This window comes from Euprymna scolopes, chromosome 19 (genome assembly GCF_053919585.1).
Source record: "Euprymna scolopes isolate OS-2025 chromosome 19, ASM5391958v1, whole genome shotgun sequence".
NCBI lineage: Eukaryota > Metazoa > Mollusca > Cephalopoda > Sepiida > Sepiolidae > Euprymna > Euprymna scolopes.
The window spans coordinates 11,939,387-11,956,177 of NC_136500.1; the positions used below are offsets into that span (position 1 = coordinate 11,939,387).

Genomic DNA, 16,791 nt, shown 5'->3' on the forward strand with positions numbered 1-16,791 from the left:
AATCTATAAAAACGATTTGTGCGTTCAAAGAGAGACTAATAGCCTATGACAGCTTTTGATTTTTATAAAAAATAAATAAGAAAAAAAAAAATAATGAATTTATAACAAAATCAAAAAAATCCAAGTACATAACTATTTTAAGCTTTATTGATTTTTCCAATGTGAGATGTAACTTATCTTTGAACCCCGACTAAAAGTGTAGGAGATGCCTGGGATCGACGCACCCAACTGATAGTCATATCCACAAAGTGACAACACCCTAGAGGTAATGAACTCTTTCTACTATTTAGTAGATATGCTGAGCACAGGATGTGAACTCAGTACAACCGGGTCAGGAACAGGATTTTATATTCCAGTCTTATTTCGTTTGCAACATGATGACAGATCCATGATTAGATCCGCAATACAAAATCTGACCAAACCCAACACATGACTGAAAACAATACATTTGTCTAACATAAAGGTTATCGTAAGGACGAATCAGTTTTGCTTATATGACTGTGTGAAGTGTTCATCCTCCTAGATAAATCCTCGCAGAAGTAGGGAAGTCTTGAATCACAGGAAGATTAGTTTGCCAGTGAAAACTCTTAAGTTACTGATGAAACAGCCGTACAGAGTGGAATTTCGAGACAGTTGAGCTGCTGGACTATGACAACATCTGATATCTTGACAAGATGAAAGTGATCTTAAATGAGGGAGCCGAGTCACAATTACATTTAATTCCTGCAGATTTCCTTAACTCTTAACGTCTTTAAGTTCAGAGTCTTGAGTCCTGTTGGAATTACCAAAAATGGCAAAAAAAATTATTTTATGTTCATACATCTGAAGTTTGACAATATGATTGGAAAGATTGTGCTCATTAATATGATGTTATTTGCATGAAAATAATTTTTTTTTTTACATGGGGTCACCACTTATCAAGGCCCAGAGGCTACTCGAGGATAAGGGTTAATGGGTATACATTAGTCATTGTGATTTTAGCATAGTGAACATTAGTGGGAATTTTGTAATTTGGATTACTTAGGGGGACGGTTCAATAAGAACTTGTTCACGTTGGACTTGACGACAATCAGATTGTAGTCAGCTGGAAAGCAGGCAAATGGAATAGAGTTCCGCAGGTGAGCAGTTCTAAAGTTCTAAGAAAGAAGCCCTGTTCATGGAATCTACGTTTAGGTGTAGGCACAGATAAAGAGTGTGGGAAATTGTTGATAGTGGTTCTGGCTAGACGAGTGTTTTTTGTTGAAAGTCTAGTGAAGGGAGGGACCATAGATTGAAGTTCAGGTGAGCACCTGCCATGAAAATAATGATAAAGCAGGGGCAGGCTCACTACGTCTCTTCTGATATATCTATTGGAGCGGTAGAAGGATCCCACCATTTTTCCAGTGACTTTGGCAATGTGTTTGATATAGGTGTTCCATTTCAGACCAGGAATAAAGGTCAAGCCCAGAAGCTTGTCAAAACATGAAGCCTCCCCAAGACGAGAGCCATTCATTTCGATTGATGGCAGCTGAGCAACAGAGCGTTGATGATTTTCATCAAATAATGTATTTCAGTTATCAAGAGAAGACTTTTTTTTAATAACATAGATGGAAAGAAGTTGTTTAATCTTTATGAAAACTGATTTGTATTATGTGGAATTATCAGACTACTGTTACTTTCACATTTCGGTTGATGTAACCTCTATTATAGAATATAACATGGTATGGGAACGATTAATCATAAATAATAGATATATATATATATACAGTAATAAGTAAAATAAATAAAACAATGTTATATGTATATAAATAAATACAGTAATATATAGTAATAATAATTAATGATATTTAACAACTAGAAATAAAAATAGGTTTAAGGCTCCTAAAATTCATACTAGAACTGTTCACAAGGATCCATGGTGCAGTGGTTAAAATGAAAAATCAATTGTAAAAATGATATTCTCCTGAAGGTTCAATTCTTAGTATGGGCAACCAAAAAATACAATTGTGAATTACTTAGGACCTGCTTAGGAACATGAGCATGCTACCTACTAGATTTCGAAGGTGGTTTTGAACTCTCTCAAAGCTGGGTAGGGTGCACTCAGCAGCTCCCGTCCAGATGTGGCAACAGTATTCCATTTTAGGGCATACCTGGTCTTATACAGATAAATCATGAAATAAATAAAGGGTTTCATTCGAAATTCTGTTCAAATTCCCAAGTTGTACAGAAACATTCTCAAGTTTGACAAGATATACCTGAAGAAGATTGGCGGTTACATCAACTGAAACGTTATGAAAATGACAGTTAAGATAAGAACAGTAATACAATGAATCCAAATAATACGAATAACCAATTGACATCTCAAAACTTTAGAAATGTCTTATGAAAACTGATGTCATACTGACAGAAGTTTTAATACCCGGATGTAAGTGTCACAAGAACTTGTTAGAATTATTTCCATTCCAGTGAAAACTTTTAAATGTATTTAAAAATAGATTTAAACAAAGGATCATCATTTCGTAGATTGTCAGGTAGTTTAAGATTACAAACATCACTTCCCATCAATGCTGTTTCAAATAATATAAGACTTTAAGTTAAAACTTGATACTTAAAGTAAACCAGCTCAAAGTAGTAAAGTTTTTAGTTTCATTATGTGTTTGTGTGAAGTAGTATTGAGATATGTATAATCTATATTTAATATTGCCTGATAATTCCAGTAAAAGAGCATCATACAACAGGTAGCACTCTATTAGGTTTTTGTTGGCTTTACAAAAGCTTTCAACATCGTTAATAGAGCAGCATTATGGACAACCAGGATTCATCATTATATTTCAACAACTTCATCCAAACAGAAAGGCATGCTTCTACTTTGGAAATGCATTATTCACTGAACCAATAGCTATCGACAATGGTGTTAAATAGAATGGCGTTCTCTTACTATTTGTGATAACCATCTTCTAGGTTTTGCATGTCATTATGCTTTCATATTTCTGAACCAACGGCAAAATCTTCAACCTTGTCCATTTTAAAGCAAAACTCTTGTGTAGGAACTCCTCTATACCAATGATGGGGACTTTGCTACCCACATTGAGGAGTATATGCAGGAGGGAATAGACTACTTTCAAATTCATTCCCAATTAATCTGGAGAAAAATAAGGTAATTCTCAAGTATGTTGAACCCAAAATCAACAGGTCAAGGGGACCAGATTGACTCCTCTCTGTCTTGGCAGTGCTCCCTTTTGTGATGGATCCGACAATCCAAAATCCATCTAAGCTATTAGTCAAATTTTCAATTCAAAATATAAAAACACAAAATACAAAGTCATTATAGATAATCCTTGATATTTTATATTTGGTTTCTATAGGTTGAGAAAAATAATGAAAACGTATTAAAGGTAGTTTTGTTACATTGTATATGGCAAACAAGATAGGTGAAGCACTCTAAGTTGGTAGGCAATCACCTAGAAATGGTGATGATGAAAACACTGGTCTCCATTACCTCATTGAGTGGGTGTCAGGTATGGCATATGACCTTAAAGAACTTGCCTCAACTAAAGCAAGAAACTCTTTGGAAGCCATTTTCTTTTAAGTTATGTAGTTTAAATAATTACCTGGCCAGAGATAGGTTAGTTTGGAAGTCAACTTCTAAAATCATTCAATGCAGGACAGCATATAAAATAAACTGTTAATTGAATATGATGAAGCATCAGTAAAAATTTTTGTTGATACCACCCATATATATATATATATATATATATATATATATATATATAGTAAGTTATAAAATATATATGGCGATTAAGCTACACTGAATATTCAGCATTTCATCCACTCTAGGACTCTTCAGGTTTATGTGCGAATTCTGTGGTTATTTGTCATTTTTATATGTGCATCTTCTATTGAGATTTTAGTTAGCCAATCAACTTTCTAGTATCCACCGCGCCCTTCCTATCAGCCAATGAGCATGCACTTATCGAACAAAGGCCTATTTGACCTCTGGTTGACCTGTTCCTTTGGGAGGAAGGCACGGTGGATACTAGAAAGCTGATTGGCTAACTAAAATCTCAATAGAAGATGCGCATATAAAAATGACAAACAACCACAGAATTCGCACATAAGCCTGAAGAGTCTTAGAGTGGATGAAACGCGGAATATTCAGTGTAGCTTAATCACCATATATATTTTATAACTTACTAACTAGCTCTACCTACGTATTGAGCACTTTTGAAGTAAATACTTAAAGTTTACGCATAAATCTATACTTTCGTATATTAATTTTATGTGAGTAAATTAAGTAATTATATGTGTGTATGGTGAAACATGTTTCTTCAATTATATTTCACCTTTTATTTATACCAGTACTTTAATTTATGAAGCTTGATGTAACTACAGAGTATATACAAATAAATGACAAAAGTTTATATTCCAAATTTCAAGATGTTGACCATTTCAACATACTTAAAGAAATAAACTGTAAGACGGTCAACATCTTAAAATTTGGAATATAGACTTTTGTCATTTATTTGTGTGTGTGTGTGTATATATATATATATAAATTTTTGTTTACAATTTGTACATGTAATATAAAAAAATCCTTTGGCAATTCATCCTGCATTGAAATAGAACCAACTTTGATTCAATCAAGATTGTAATTAATTTTGGGGGGTTTGTTCAGAAAAGCAAATCAAATCAACATTTGTGTGAGTGATTTAATCATAAAATACAATACTTATCATAAACAAACGTGAATAATTTACAAGTTTAAAGATGCATCGATTATTTTCAGTGAAATGCATTTCATCGTTTTAATTTCAAACAAATTATTACCTCCCTTTGTATTTTGTCGAAGTTCTAAAGGAGCTATATTGTATTTTCTCAACATGGCGAGTATCAATCAACTTGCTATAACTGAATGCTATTTTATTTTAATTATTTTAGTAAACCAAATTTAATCAAAATTAACTTGTTTAGGAATAATGATGAAACCCATTTTAGTTTAAATAATTGACAACTTTAAACTAATAAATGATCCAAAATCTTATTCGTAGGGTTCATACTTTCTGCAATTATTATATGAATGATATTTTGACCAAGTTTCATTACGATTGGTTAAGTGATGTTGATACCAGGCTGTACACAAACTCAATCGAAAACATAACCTCCACCTTGGTGGAAGTAATAAATTATGAACACATGATAATAAGTTGCTTTCCGCACACCCTGTACAATACAAATATCTATTTCAATGCCAAAATAATTTTGCACTTTTTTATGTTGGTGATGTATATTGATGTTTAAAGTTATGCATCCAGAACTTTGAATTTTGATGATATTTTCCCGCTCTTTATAGTAAGTGGAAGAGTTAATATTGATGATGTTCATCCATTGCTTGTGGAGATGACCGTAATCATGCAATTGTTCTGTGGGTTTGAAGATGAATTGTTGGACCAATTTGCGCTCTGAAGTATTTCCCGCATGTTGGGCACCTGTGTTATAATTATGTATCAGACGTGCTGACTGATCTGTCTTTTTTAATGTCCCATTTTCTCTTGCGTTCTTCGTGTGCAGATTCAACGATTATAACCCCTTTGTAAGTTGCAGCATGCCAGGAACATCTATCTTGGGTTAGTTTTTCCCATGAGTCAGAATACCAACCGAACTGTTTGAGGGAGACTGATCTATTAGTTTTTTTTCCTTTGGACAGTTCAGTGTAAAGGCGCTGTCTTGGGAGCCTGGAATCAGGCATGCACCATATATGACCTACCCAATGAACTTCGCACTGATTTTATATGTGTATTGATCCCTAAGGTGGACACATCATAACAGAGTAGATGGCCTGAATTCCAGGGATTTCTGCTTTTACTAACCAGATGAGCATTGCCATCATCGACCATGTGTATGCAGTGTAATACATGGAAATGAAACCTGGTCAGTTAAGGTTGCGGACATTGAAAAAAGATATGAGAATGATACAATGGATGTGCAATACGAGTCTTAAAGACAGACTTAGTTCTGATGATCTCAGAGGAAGAATAAATCTGTACAGTATAAAGAGATGTGTACTGAACAGGAGACTTTGATGGTATGGCCACTTTGAAAGTGAATGATAGTTCTTGGATTAGTAAATGTAGAATAGTTGAAGTAGCGAGTCCTATTCAGAGAGGAATACAAAGGAAAGGATGAGAGGTAATAAAAATGGATTTGAGAGATAAAGGGATAAATAAAGACCTGGTCAGAGATATGTTAGTTTGGAAATCAATTTCTAAAAGTTCAACATATCTCAGCATATAGAATGTATGTTAAGCAAAATCTGGTAATGATGAACATCACAAATGATTTATTATTTCTACTAATGTAAATAAAAATGCTATACTTATCACAGACAAATCAAGAGAAAAGACATTAAATTGAGGAAACTTTGAAAGGAGTACAAGTTGTCTGCCCTTAGTACTTCTTGGTGACTAATGATAGAGCTAACATTTAAAAATAAATATCTTTATAAATTTGTACAGTGGAACCTCTAGATGTGAAAATATTTTTATGCATCCGAAAAATTTTTCAGGATATGAAAGATACAATTCACAGAAAAAATATTAATTTTTTTGAAAATCTTTTTAAAATTGGGGTTTTATTGGATTTAAAAATTTTAGAAATTTTCTGGAAATATTTGTGTTGATTTTTATCTGAAGAACATGTTTTTCTTGGACTTGAATTTTTTTTACTTTTTACCCCCTCTCCCCATAAAATAAATTATTTAAAAAAGTATATGCATTAAAATTTTTCTCACATTCGAAAAATATAGACTGAAGAAAATTTTTCTCTTTTAATTTTTATCATACACACTGAAATTTTTGTAATGGGTGAGGTAGTTATTAATTTTCTTAGAAATCACAAATTAGATGTAATAAAGTAAATAATCTATTTCATTTTTCAATCCTTTTTTCTTCTTTGTGTCTCATAAATTTAATTGAGATTGTGATCTTATGAGTTATGATTAAAATAGCAATTTAAATAATTATCTCTTATTTCTCAGCTGTTTTTAAATATTATTAAATATAATTTTTTTTTTGTAACAAATAATAAGTGAATGCATTAATGGTTAGGTATTATTTTGCTCTTATTTCACTCTTGTTTTACCCTTTAATTATAAAATTTAGTGTTTTGCAAAAGGCTTGGAATGAATTAGACGATTTATGTGTAAAATAAAATGCCTTTCAGGATATGAAAATTTCAGAATACGAGAGCCAAGCTGGAACCAATTAATTTCATATCTAGAGGTTCCACTGTATTTATTTAATAACCTGTATCGATCTGGCATTGTCAGGAATCCATTATGTTCAAATTTTTTTTGTAAATATTTCTGTTCTATAACCATGTTTCTGTATCTAAGCTAAAAAAAATATTTTTAAAATAATGAATGCTAATTCTTACTAAAAAAATAAGTTATTCCTTTGGATGATTTTTTTTTTTTTTTTGTGTTTATTTATGAGTATCTTCATATTAGTGAACCAGAATTTTTTTTTTTTAATGAATTATAGTGAAGTATGCCAGTTTATTGCCAGTAATACAGCATGACAATAATAAAAATTGGCTAGTCAGAATAAAAATATCTGGATGCTTAGATTAGTTTGTTTTTCTTACTAATATTTGTATCATTATTTTTTTTCTTTTTGTTCTTTTTTCTTTTTGTTCTTTTTTGTTTTGTTTTTTGTTTTGTTTTTTTATTCTTTTTGTTTTTTGTTCTTTTTTGTTGTTTTTTTCCCTTTTTGTTCTTTTTTCCCCTTTTTTTTCCTTTTTTTTTTTTTGCAATATTAGAACCATACAACTTTAATGTTTTCTAAGGAATTGTATTTGTAGAGAATAAAATAAACTTTGAAAAGGTTTTATCCTTTTGTAGCTATATCCGGAAATATTTGTTTTATACTAAAATTGGTCATCTTTTTAAAAGTGCAGTTCAGATAGTAGCTTCTCTCGCATTTTGATAAATAGCAAAGCAGTATTTATTTTTGTTTATCATTCTCGTCTTTAATGTGTGATACTATGGACCACCCCCTCTGACAAAACTATGTACAATGTTGGGAAATAATTCACAATAGAAAAAAAAAATGATAAGCAAATAAGTGAGTGGCAATGGAGGGTTTGGCCAATCTATTGAACTCCATAGACAGAATGACACCCTGGCCATTGAGTATTAGCGATGGAAAGAATGACCTGAGAAACAATTGGATGTGGCCATTTCCAGTGGTGGACTGAGCAATAAACTGGATGTTTAGGATTTCCGGTTGAAAGTAGCTATATTTAAGAGCCGATGCAGGATTTAGACAAAGTCAATGTTCAGGTTAGGTAGATTAGAGTATGCTAAGAGATAAAGTCAAAAAGATGAGTAGATAACTTTTAATGAACAACAGAAAAAGTGATTTTAGTTGGGACTTTAAATTTGGAAGACTGAAACTTAACTGAGATGTTGATGTTAGTGGCAGTGCACATCAACACACACACACATCAACACACACACACATCAACACACACACACACATCAACACACATACACACACACACACACACACACACATCAACACACACACACACACACACCAATGACCAACAAATCAAATACATAATGTACGAGGTGCCTTCAATAAATTTCCAGACGTTTTTTTGTAAAAGGCATTTAAAATTGTCGTAGACTCTTTAAAATTCAGTAGGTTATTGCTATACATCTTATGAGATGACTGACCAATTTTTATGATTTCAGGTTCAAATGAACAGCTACAGCAGAAATTAGAATACACCCTACTAAAGCTTGATTGTCATAACTGGTGAATTTAAAAAATGCAATTTGGACCTGAGGACACTTTAGAAGAACGATATGCAATAAAATTCCGTTTCAAACTTGAAAAAAATGCCACAGAAACATATGAAATGCTTCAGACTGCTTTTGGACCATCTTGCATGAATTGAGCATCAGTTTTTGAGTGGCATAAGAGATTCAAGGAAGACAGTGAGTTTGTGAGAGATGATGAGAGGTGTGGGAGGAGTAAGGAATCAACATTTCATGGATGAGGACTGTTGTGTGCCTATAGAGACAATAAGTGCACAGTTTGATGTCAATGTGGACACTGTACATACAATTATTTGTGAAGAATTGAAGATGCGGAAGATTTGCACCAATGTACAAGTCTACAAATCCATCCTTGTCACAGATTATTTCATTATTTGCGAAGAACGGAAGATGCGAAAGATTTACACAAAGTTTGTCCCAAGGATACTCACAAAATCTCAAACTATTTGATCAAGATGGGCATCAAGACAGTTCCTCACCTTCTTTATGGTCTAGACTGTGCTCCTCGTGACTTTTGGTTATTCACTAAGCTCATGAAAAACTTTAGAGGCTATTGTTATAAGGCAATTGAGGAAATGAGAGAGATTGTGACGAGGATCATCGACATGCTCACACTAGAGGTCTTCCATGGGGTCTTTCAGAAGTTATTGAAACAGTACAATAAAGCCGGAGGAGATTACTTTGAATGAAAACTAGAGTTTCATGTGTATACTAAAAGTGCCCATGCAAAAAATGTCTGGAAACTTGGTGAAGGCATTTTATATATCTCTGTGTTTGTTTTCTTTTATGAGTCTGCATTGCTTTTGCATTGAACGCATTTTGTAAAGCAGCACATACTCTCTTTATAATTGCAACTGCAAGAGATGATAACACGGCCAGAACAAGATGAAAGAGAATGAAACTGCAATGCAAACATTAGGTTCGTTAGGGATGGGGTGTGGCATGGTTTTACATCCTGTGCATGAAGGAAAAATATGGCAAAACATTAATTTTATATTGGAGAACCAGTGTTTTGTGGTGATTTACACAATTTACATTAAAAGTGCCTGTACTCCTGCGGTGCTCCTTGTACACGTGAGAGTATGCAAAACAATCAGCAAGCTGATGCTAATAGCTTTCTCATAATAAATGTTCATATAATGATAAAACCTAGTACAAGGGTTGTTCAAAAAGTAACGCCTCCTGTTTTTTTTACACCAAAAGTTAAAGCGCTATGAAGATGGGAGTAGTACAAGTAAAACAAGCAAACTTTTATTCTCCAGAATTTATATTTCTACATAGTCACCACTATTTCCAATGCACTTTTTTTGCCAGCAGTAAATTATATCTATGCATGGGCGTCATTTGTCATACAAAGATTGTCCCAAAATTAAAGCCTTAAAAGTAATACGATTAAGATGAGCGACCTTTTCTGCTCCAGATTTTATTTTTCTACATAGTCACCACCATTCTCAACGCACTTTTGCTAAGAATTCAATGGTACAACGTCTCTGCTTCTGGTGCACATCCATGACAGTGGTTGCTTTCCTAGAGTTTCACATCATCAATATCTACAACCGAGGGATGAAACTTTCCGAATATGAATGTTCAGTCATCATAACAATGCAATTTGCAATCCTTTTTTATCGATTCAAGTAGAATAAAAAAAAATTGGAGGCATTACTTTTAGAATGCCCCTCATATTTTTTTACAAAATACTTTAATTTTTTTATAATATTTTTATATAATATTTGAAAAATATTTTCACTTTGCAAACAAATAAACTGGTGAATAATCAAATTGTGCTCATTTGATTCATAGTTTGCTTTCAAATTGTTGTTCATTTTTTTTTTAACTAATACTAACCTTTATCCTCAAGTGACCTTTACATCTTTATAAGTAGTGAGACATAAATATTATAAAACAAATAGCTATATAGTTTTCCATTTAATTTAGTAACAGAATCATGGAAACGTAGTTATATTATGTATAGCACTATACAACACAAAGGCAAATAACACTTATTTGGGGTTTCAATATCTGGCCAATTGGGAAGATATTTGGTCCATCTTTGCTCTTGTCTTGATGGAAAAGCTGCAATGGAAATTCTTCCCTAGAACGACAGAGCCTCGGATTTTATTTTTGGCAACTTTTTATTCCAGAGTGTTTTTCTCCTTTTCAAAAGTTGTAACGCTAATCCTAGATTCCTAAATTTAATAGGCGTTGGATCCCTTGCTCCTCCAAGTGCTTTGAGCCATCACGACTGGTCGGCTCCTCAACTCTAACTTTTTCAAGCTCTGATCATTGACTAATTTCCATGTAACTAAAAAAAAAACCATCTCCCCCTCTAAATGACATCATTCGTATACGTCACGAAAATAATCACCTGATGTTTTTACATGTCATTATTTCTAAGTTGTCAACTAAACTATGACAACATTTGTAAGTTAACATTCCTGGTAATTATTAAATGTAAATAAATATTTATTTTAAATATTTTTTATTATTCTACATATTTTAGCTGACAAAACATTTTGGCTTGAATAATCATAATATTCATCGACAACCAACATTTCTGCATTGCCTGATCAATATCTAACATTACAAAAATAAACTATTTGTTTTTTATTTTGTCATTAGTCTTCCTGGTCTAAGCTAAGATAGAATTGTGATCTTTTTAGTGTTGAAAAGGAAAGAGGCTGATTCTACTTTTGTTTTCTTTGATTCATACATGCATCCAATCACGATCACTTGTTTAAATCTATAATCTGCTTGTGTACTCTGTGACTTGTATGTTCATATCCTATTTTAAAAGTCGATCACATATGGTTGTATTTTTTCTGCACTTACATCAATCTGATTTATACAGAACTTCCTGTCTATCTACATATATATATATGTGTGTGTGTGTGTTTGTGTGTACAAATGCTTCTCACCGCCATGTGACTTACATTTTTATTACAGTTACTCAACTATTTATTAAAATCACAAATGTTTTGATGTAAAATAAAGTAACTTATTTTTAAATTTAAAAATTTGCTTGCAAGGGGACACGATAACAACACATACACAACCGTCTAATTATTTTCTTTTTTTAATCATTCAAACTCTTGTTTGAAATAAACAAATAATAATTTGAAAAAAAAAAAAAACATCTACATGCACCAATGACGCTTAGCTTGTTATGAGTTCTAATTTTCATAGTTAAAAACAAAAACGATATGCACTCCCATTATTATGGTTTGTTACATTATATGGTTCGTAACATTATATGGTTCGTAACATTATATGGTTCGTAACATTATATGGTTCGTAACATTATAAAACTTCTAAGTTTTGAAATTAAATATGTCTTTCTTTTTTTTTATTTTGATACAAGTTCGAAACTGAATTAAATTTTGGATTCTTCTTGAAATAACAAGTACTAATAGATTTGTAAAACAATAAAACGTCATGCCTATAAACTTCTTATTACTTTTATTTGAGGACAATCTGCATCAACCAGAATAATTATTAGACCATTGCGTATGTGTGCTTGTGTACACATGTATACACATGATTTATAACCTCATAAAAGCACACTGTTCCTGGCCTTTTGGCTCAGAACAAAGTGTAGTATCTGTTCTGATACTACACTTAACCTTTTCTGACTTCGATCAGTGGAGGAGATATCTTTCTAGACTGAGGCAATTTTAATTTTTGCTTCTATCCAGAGTGCCTTTTTTTTTTGGGGGGGGGGGCTGAATTTTACCCACATTAAACACCGACTGTGTCTAACTCTGTCCTTGTCGGAAAGCAAGTAAATAGGAACATTATGAAAATATCTATAAACAGTAAATAAATGATTAACCATACAAAGTAAAAATAAAAATATAAATATGTTTTAAGTGTAGGAGGATGGGCAATAATGAGACCTGATTCTCATTAGATTTAAATAAACAGTATTTGCATTTTTTATTGATCTATAAATCCATCAGATATGAAAATATAATGGTATACATTTTTTTTATGGAAATTGCTTCAAAGCTTGAAGCCAGTTGATGTAAGGAGCTAAAAAAAATACCACTTCATGGTCAAAAACTTAAAAATGATAAGTATTAAATGAAATAGATTCTGGCCCAAAAAACAGCAGTTCTTCCCTCTTTGTCAGAAACATCACTCATGTAATGTGAGAAATAAAAGAAAGCAAGATTGACGTGTTTGCTGACAATAAACCCAAGATCAACTTTCTACTCTCCTTAAATTTTGGATGTGTTTATCTGAAAAGATGATTTTCTCACATATAAAATCTCATAAAATATAAATTATTTTGTGTTTCAATGTGATTTTTTGCTAACAACAAAATCGCCATTTCATTAATAATGCACCAATTTCTGTTGTACTCAACCGACATTATTGTATCTAGAAATGATGTTTTGTAAGAATATAAGGAAAATATTCTAACAGAATTTTATTTGGCAACTTTATTCTGCATTAAGTAACCCATAGATGGCGTCAACTAAACCAAGACCATTTCGTAAACCAATTACAAAGGATTGATATTTTCTATTAATCTCTATCGATTAGATTTAGCAGATGTCACTAACCATGTGCGCATGACCACCATCTTGGACAATCTATCCAACAATAAAAATGAAATTAAAAAAAATCGCATCTGTAATACCTCATGTAATATTAACCTGGGTGAGTTCTACCAACTTCGTCCTTTGGAAAAAATTAACAAGGAATATAAAATTCACAAACTATTTCCAGTCCCATGTATATCCAGGTCATGGGATAGTAACATACATCGCTTAGAATTCCCAAATGTTCACCCATATGGTACGGGCTAGGCTTCACATTGCTTAACTTCAGTGATTTAACAAGAACGAGTGTTTCAATAGAATTAAGCCATACAAATGCAGTGCTAGAAAAGGTGCTGCAACTCTACTTTAGTCTTACAATAATTTACATCACTTTTTCTGTTCTGTTGCTTTTTTCCTATTTTCCATATTATTTTTGGTCTATTCTAATCAGTACTTTTCAGTTGCTAAACACTTGGAAAGTGTTGTCCTACGTTTACCTTATTGATAGTCAACTACTTTGTCTAAAGAACAACACGAAAACTTGCAGGTACTCCTTGATGTTGGATCTGTCTCTAAATTTAATATCTATGTATAGCATGTCCCCTAAAATTGTCTATCATTTTAAAAGTAATTCTGTTTAAAACTACTAAGTCTTACTCAATAAAATTGAATCATTATGTGTTGAACATAAGTTTATTTTCAGACTAATCTCATAAGTGTTCAGTATGGAAACCTCCTGTGACTTGTTGTACATCAAGTCAGTAGTTGAATTCTTGCCAATCACAAAGTGGCACGTCTGTCTCCCGCGTAACATTATCCAAAAGTGATTCTTGTATTGAGTTCATGGCAGGGGAGGAAGAGCTTTCCATAAAATATTGCTGAAAGAAAACGTTAAAAAATCATTTCTGCTATTTGTAGATACAATTAGCAACCGATGTTGCCTGGGAATCATTTTAGTTCCATCATCTGTTTCTTTTTAATTTGCATAAATAATTTTGTCTCTGGTTTTAATTTACAAATAAGATGTTAAGAGTTGAAAGTTCTAAATCAGCAAGCAGGTAGATAGAGGGAAGCGTCCGATTATGTGGAGAGAGAAAATTATACATTATATCAGTTTTTTATGCAAGCAGTAATGTGTAAACACAGCAAACCAGAAAGAAAATGGTTGAGTTTTATGTAAAAACTGAAATTAATCCTTACTCCACATATAAATTATAAATTGTTTATATAGAAAGTTTATTTTTTGTATTGAATAATAAATCCGTCTGTTGAACATTTCCATCTCCAACCATCAATTAACTGCAAATAACAGTTCAATGGGCATGATAAATTAGAGATTTCACATCTCCAAGAATTGTCTATTAACCTATGCGCAGCAATCCGTTGAGTCATTTCAAAATTGTCAGCCAGCTTGATGCCAAGTTGGAATACTATGATTACATAAGTCCACATGAAATCATGGTCATAAACATCACTTACAAGACTTGCTGGATGCATTTGAAGAACCCAGAGGCCATTTTGTTTTTAGGCCGTTGTGTCTACACATTACCTATGCAAGCAAAAGAAAGAAAAAATGAATAGTTATAAAAGATTCTTTTTACATTTTCGTTTTAATTTAGATGCATTTCTGATTTCAATAAATATTTGATTAATACTAAAACAACCCACTAAATCCATGCGTGATTAATGAAAGCTACATTGCTGCGAGATGCAAAAGAAACACAAAGACACACAGTTTTCTTATAATTTTATTAATCTAGAAATAAATTAGGTTTTAAAAAGGTGAGTAGTTGTGTTGTTTTAATATTCCTTTTTAAAATATTGATTCTCCATTTCTTAAGGAATCCTTGTTTTACCTGCAAAGTATTTTTTTTATTTTTTCATTATTCTTAGCATGGCCCTTTTTTTCTTGCTTGGTGAATCATTCAATTTGCACATCCCTTTTCCTTTGTGCATTTTCTCATCAGACTTAAAGTTGGCATTCATTTCTCCTTTTCTCAATCCATTTCTACTTTTGGCTGTATAAGAACATTTAAATTATTTGCAACTTATGTTCTCGCTAAAATATATTCTTATATTTTATACTGGGATGTTGTTGCTGTTCCTGCTTCTCCTTTCTTTCCTCTTTTATTCTTTTTTTAAAATTAAAACTAAACATTTTCTCATTCAAGAAATACAAAAAAAATTATTTCTTGCATTTTTGAATGCATGTTTTCTTTTTAAATTAATTTTATTCAGTTTTTTTATGCGTTGTAAGCTTCTCTTAAATTCTGTTTTTATGAATTTAATTTTATTTCTCTACTTTGGTTGTAAATTTTTAAATATCCAAATTCATGACATCTGTTCAAGAATAATTGTTTTTTCTATACTATATTTTCAACAAACTATTAAACTTTCTTTATAAATAATTATATACTTATTTCTAAATAAGTTATATTTTTACCATATTAGAAAAGAAAGTGTTTCAAAAAAGGAAATCTTAATACAACATACAGCCTCTCTCCCCCTCTCTCTCTCTCTATATATATATATATAGATATATATATATATATAGAGAGAGAGAAAGAACGATTGTGCGTTGTATTAAGAGATATATATATATATATATATATATATATATATATATATATATATATATATATACTGATTAAGCTGTACAGAATTTGTATCATCCTCATAAGAAATCGTCAGGCTAATGCATAGTATAGATTTTATGATGTGGTTTTATATATACACATTATTGCTAACCATTCAGATTCTTTGTTATTCTTCCCTTGTTTTCATGTGGCTTTTATCAAACAAAGATTGGCTGACTTCTGTTTCACTTTTCTTTGTTCATTTTTGGAAAGAGTGAGTCATTTTTCTTTGGGTATTAAAAGGTTGCCTTTTAATACCCAAAGACTTTGAGTTGAAGTGAACTTTGTGGTGGATAGGGAGCAGGATTGATGAAAATTTAAAACAGAATTTGTGGCTCTTACCAGAACCACAAAAAGAATGCATAGAAATACGAGTTTTAAAGATGAAGAAGAGAATGATCCGATTTTCAAGATTATTGTCTTGAAAGTCTTACTACATTGTTACTCCTTTCATCATCGAGAGTTTTTTCAGCAAAACGTGGCACCAAAAAATGTTTGAAAACTCAAGTTGAGAAGAAATTTTCTGCTGAGAATTTACAATGAAAAAATTAACTGTATATCGATATCAATATTTAGCCATTTTCATAGTATAATCTAGAAGAAATAAAAGAACTGAAGACATCTTAATGCAATATAATGTCCAGCCCCCAACATCGATACCCCCCCCCCCGACGACCAATAATGAGTGGGTGTGGGTGACAACTATAAAATCTAGTATAAAGGTTGGATCGAGACTAAGACCAATTAGAACAGCACTTGAGGAGTTGAGATCAAAGGTTAAAAAGCAAAA

General features: G+C 31.9%; 1 protein-coding gene across 5 annotated transcripts in view; it reads left to right on the top strand.

The window, feature by feature from the left end:
* Nucleotides 1–16,791, top strand: part of LOC145303414 (intermembrane lipid transfer protein VPS13D-like) — a 393,527-nt gene that overhangs the window by 309,996 nt on the left and 66,740 nt on the right. The window lies entirely within an intron of this gene.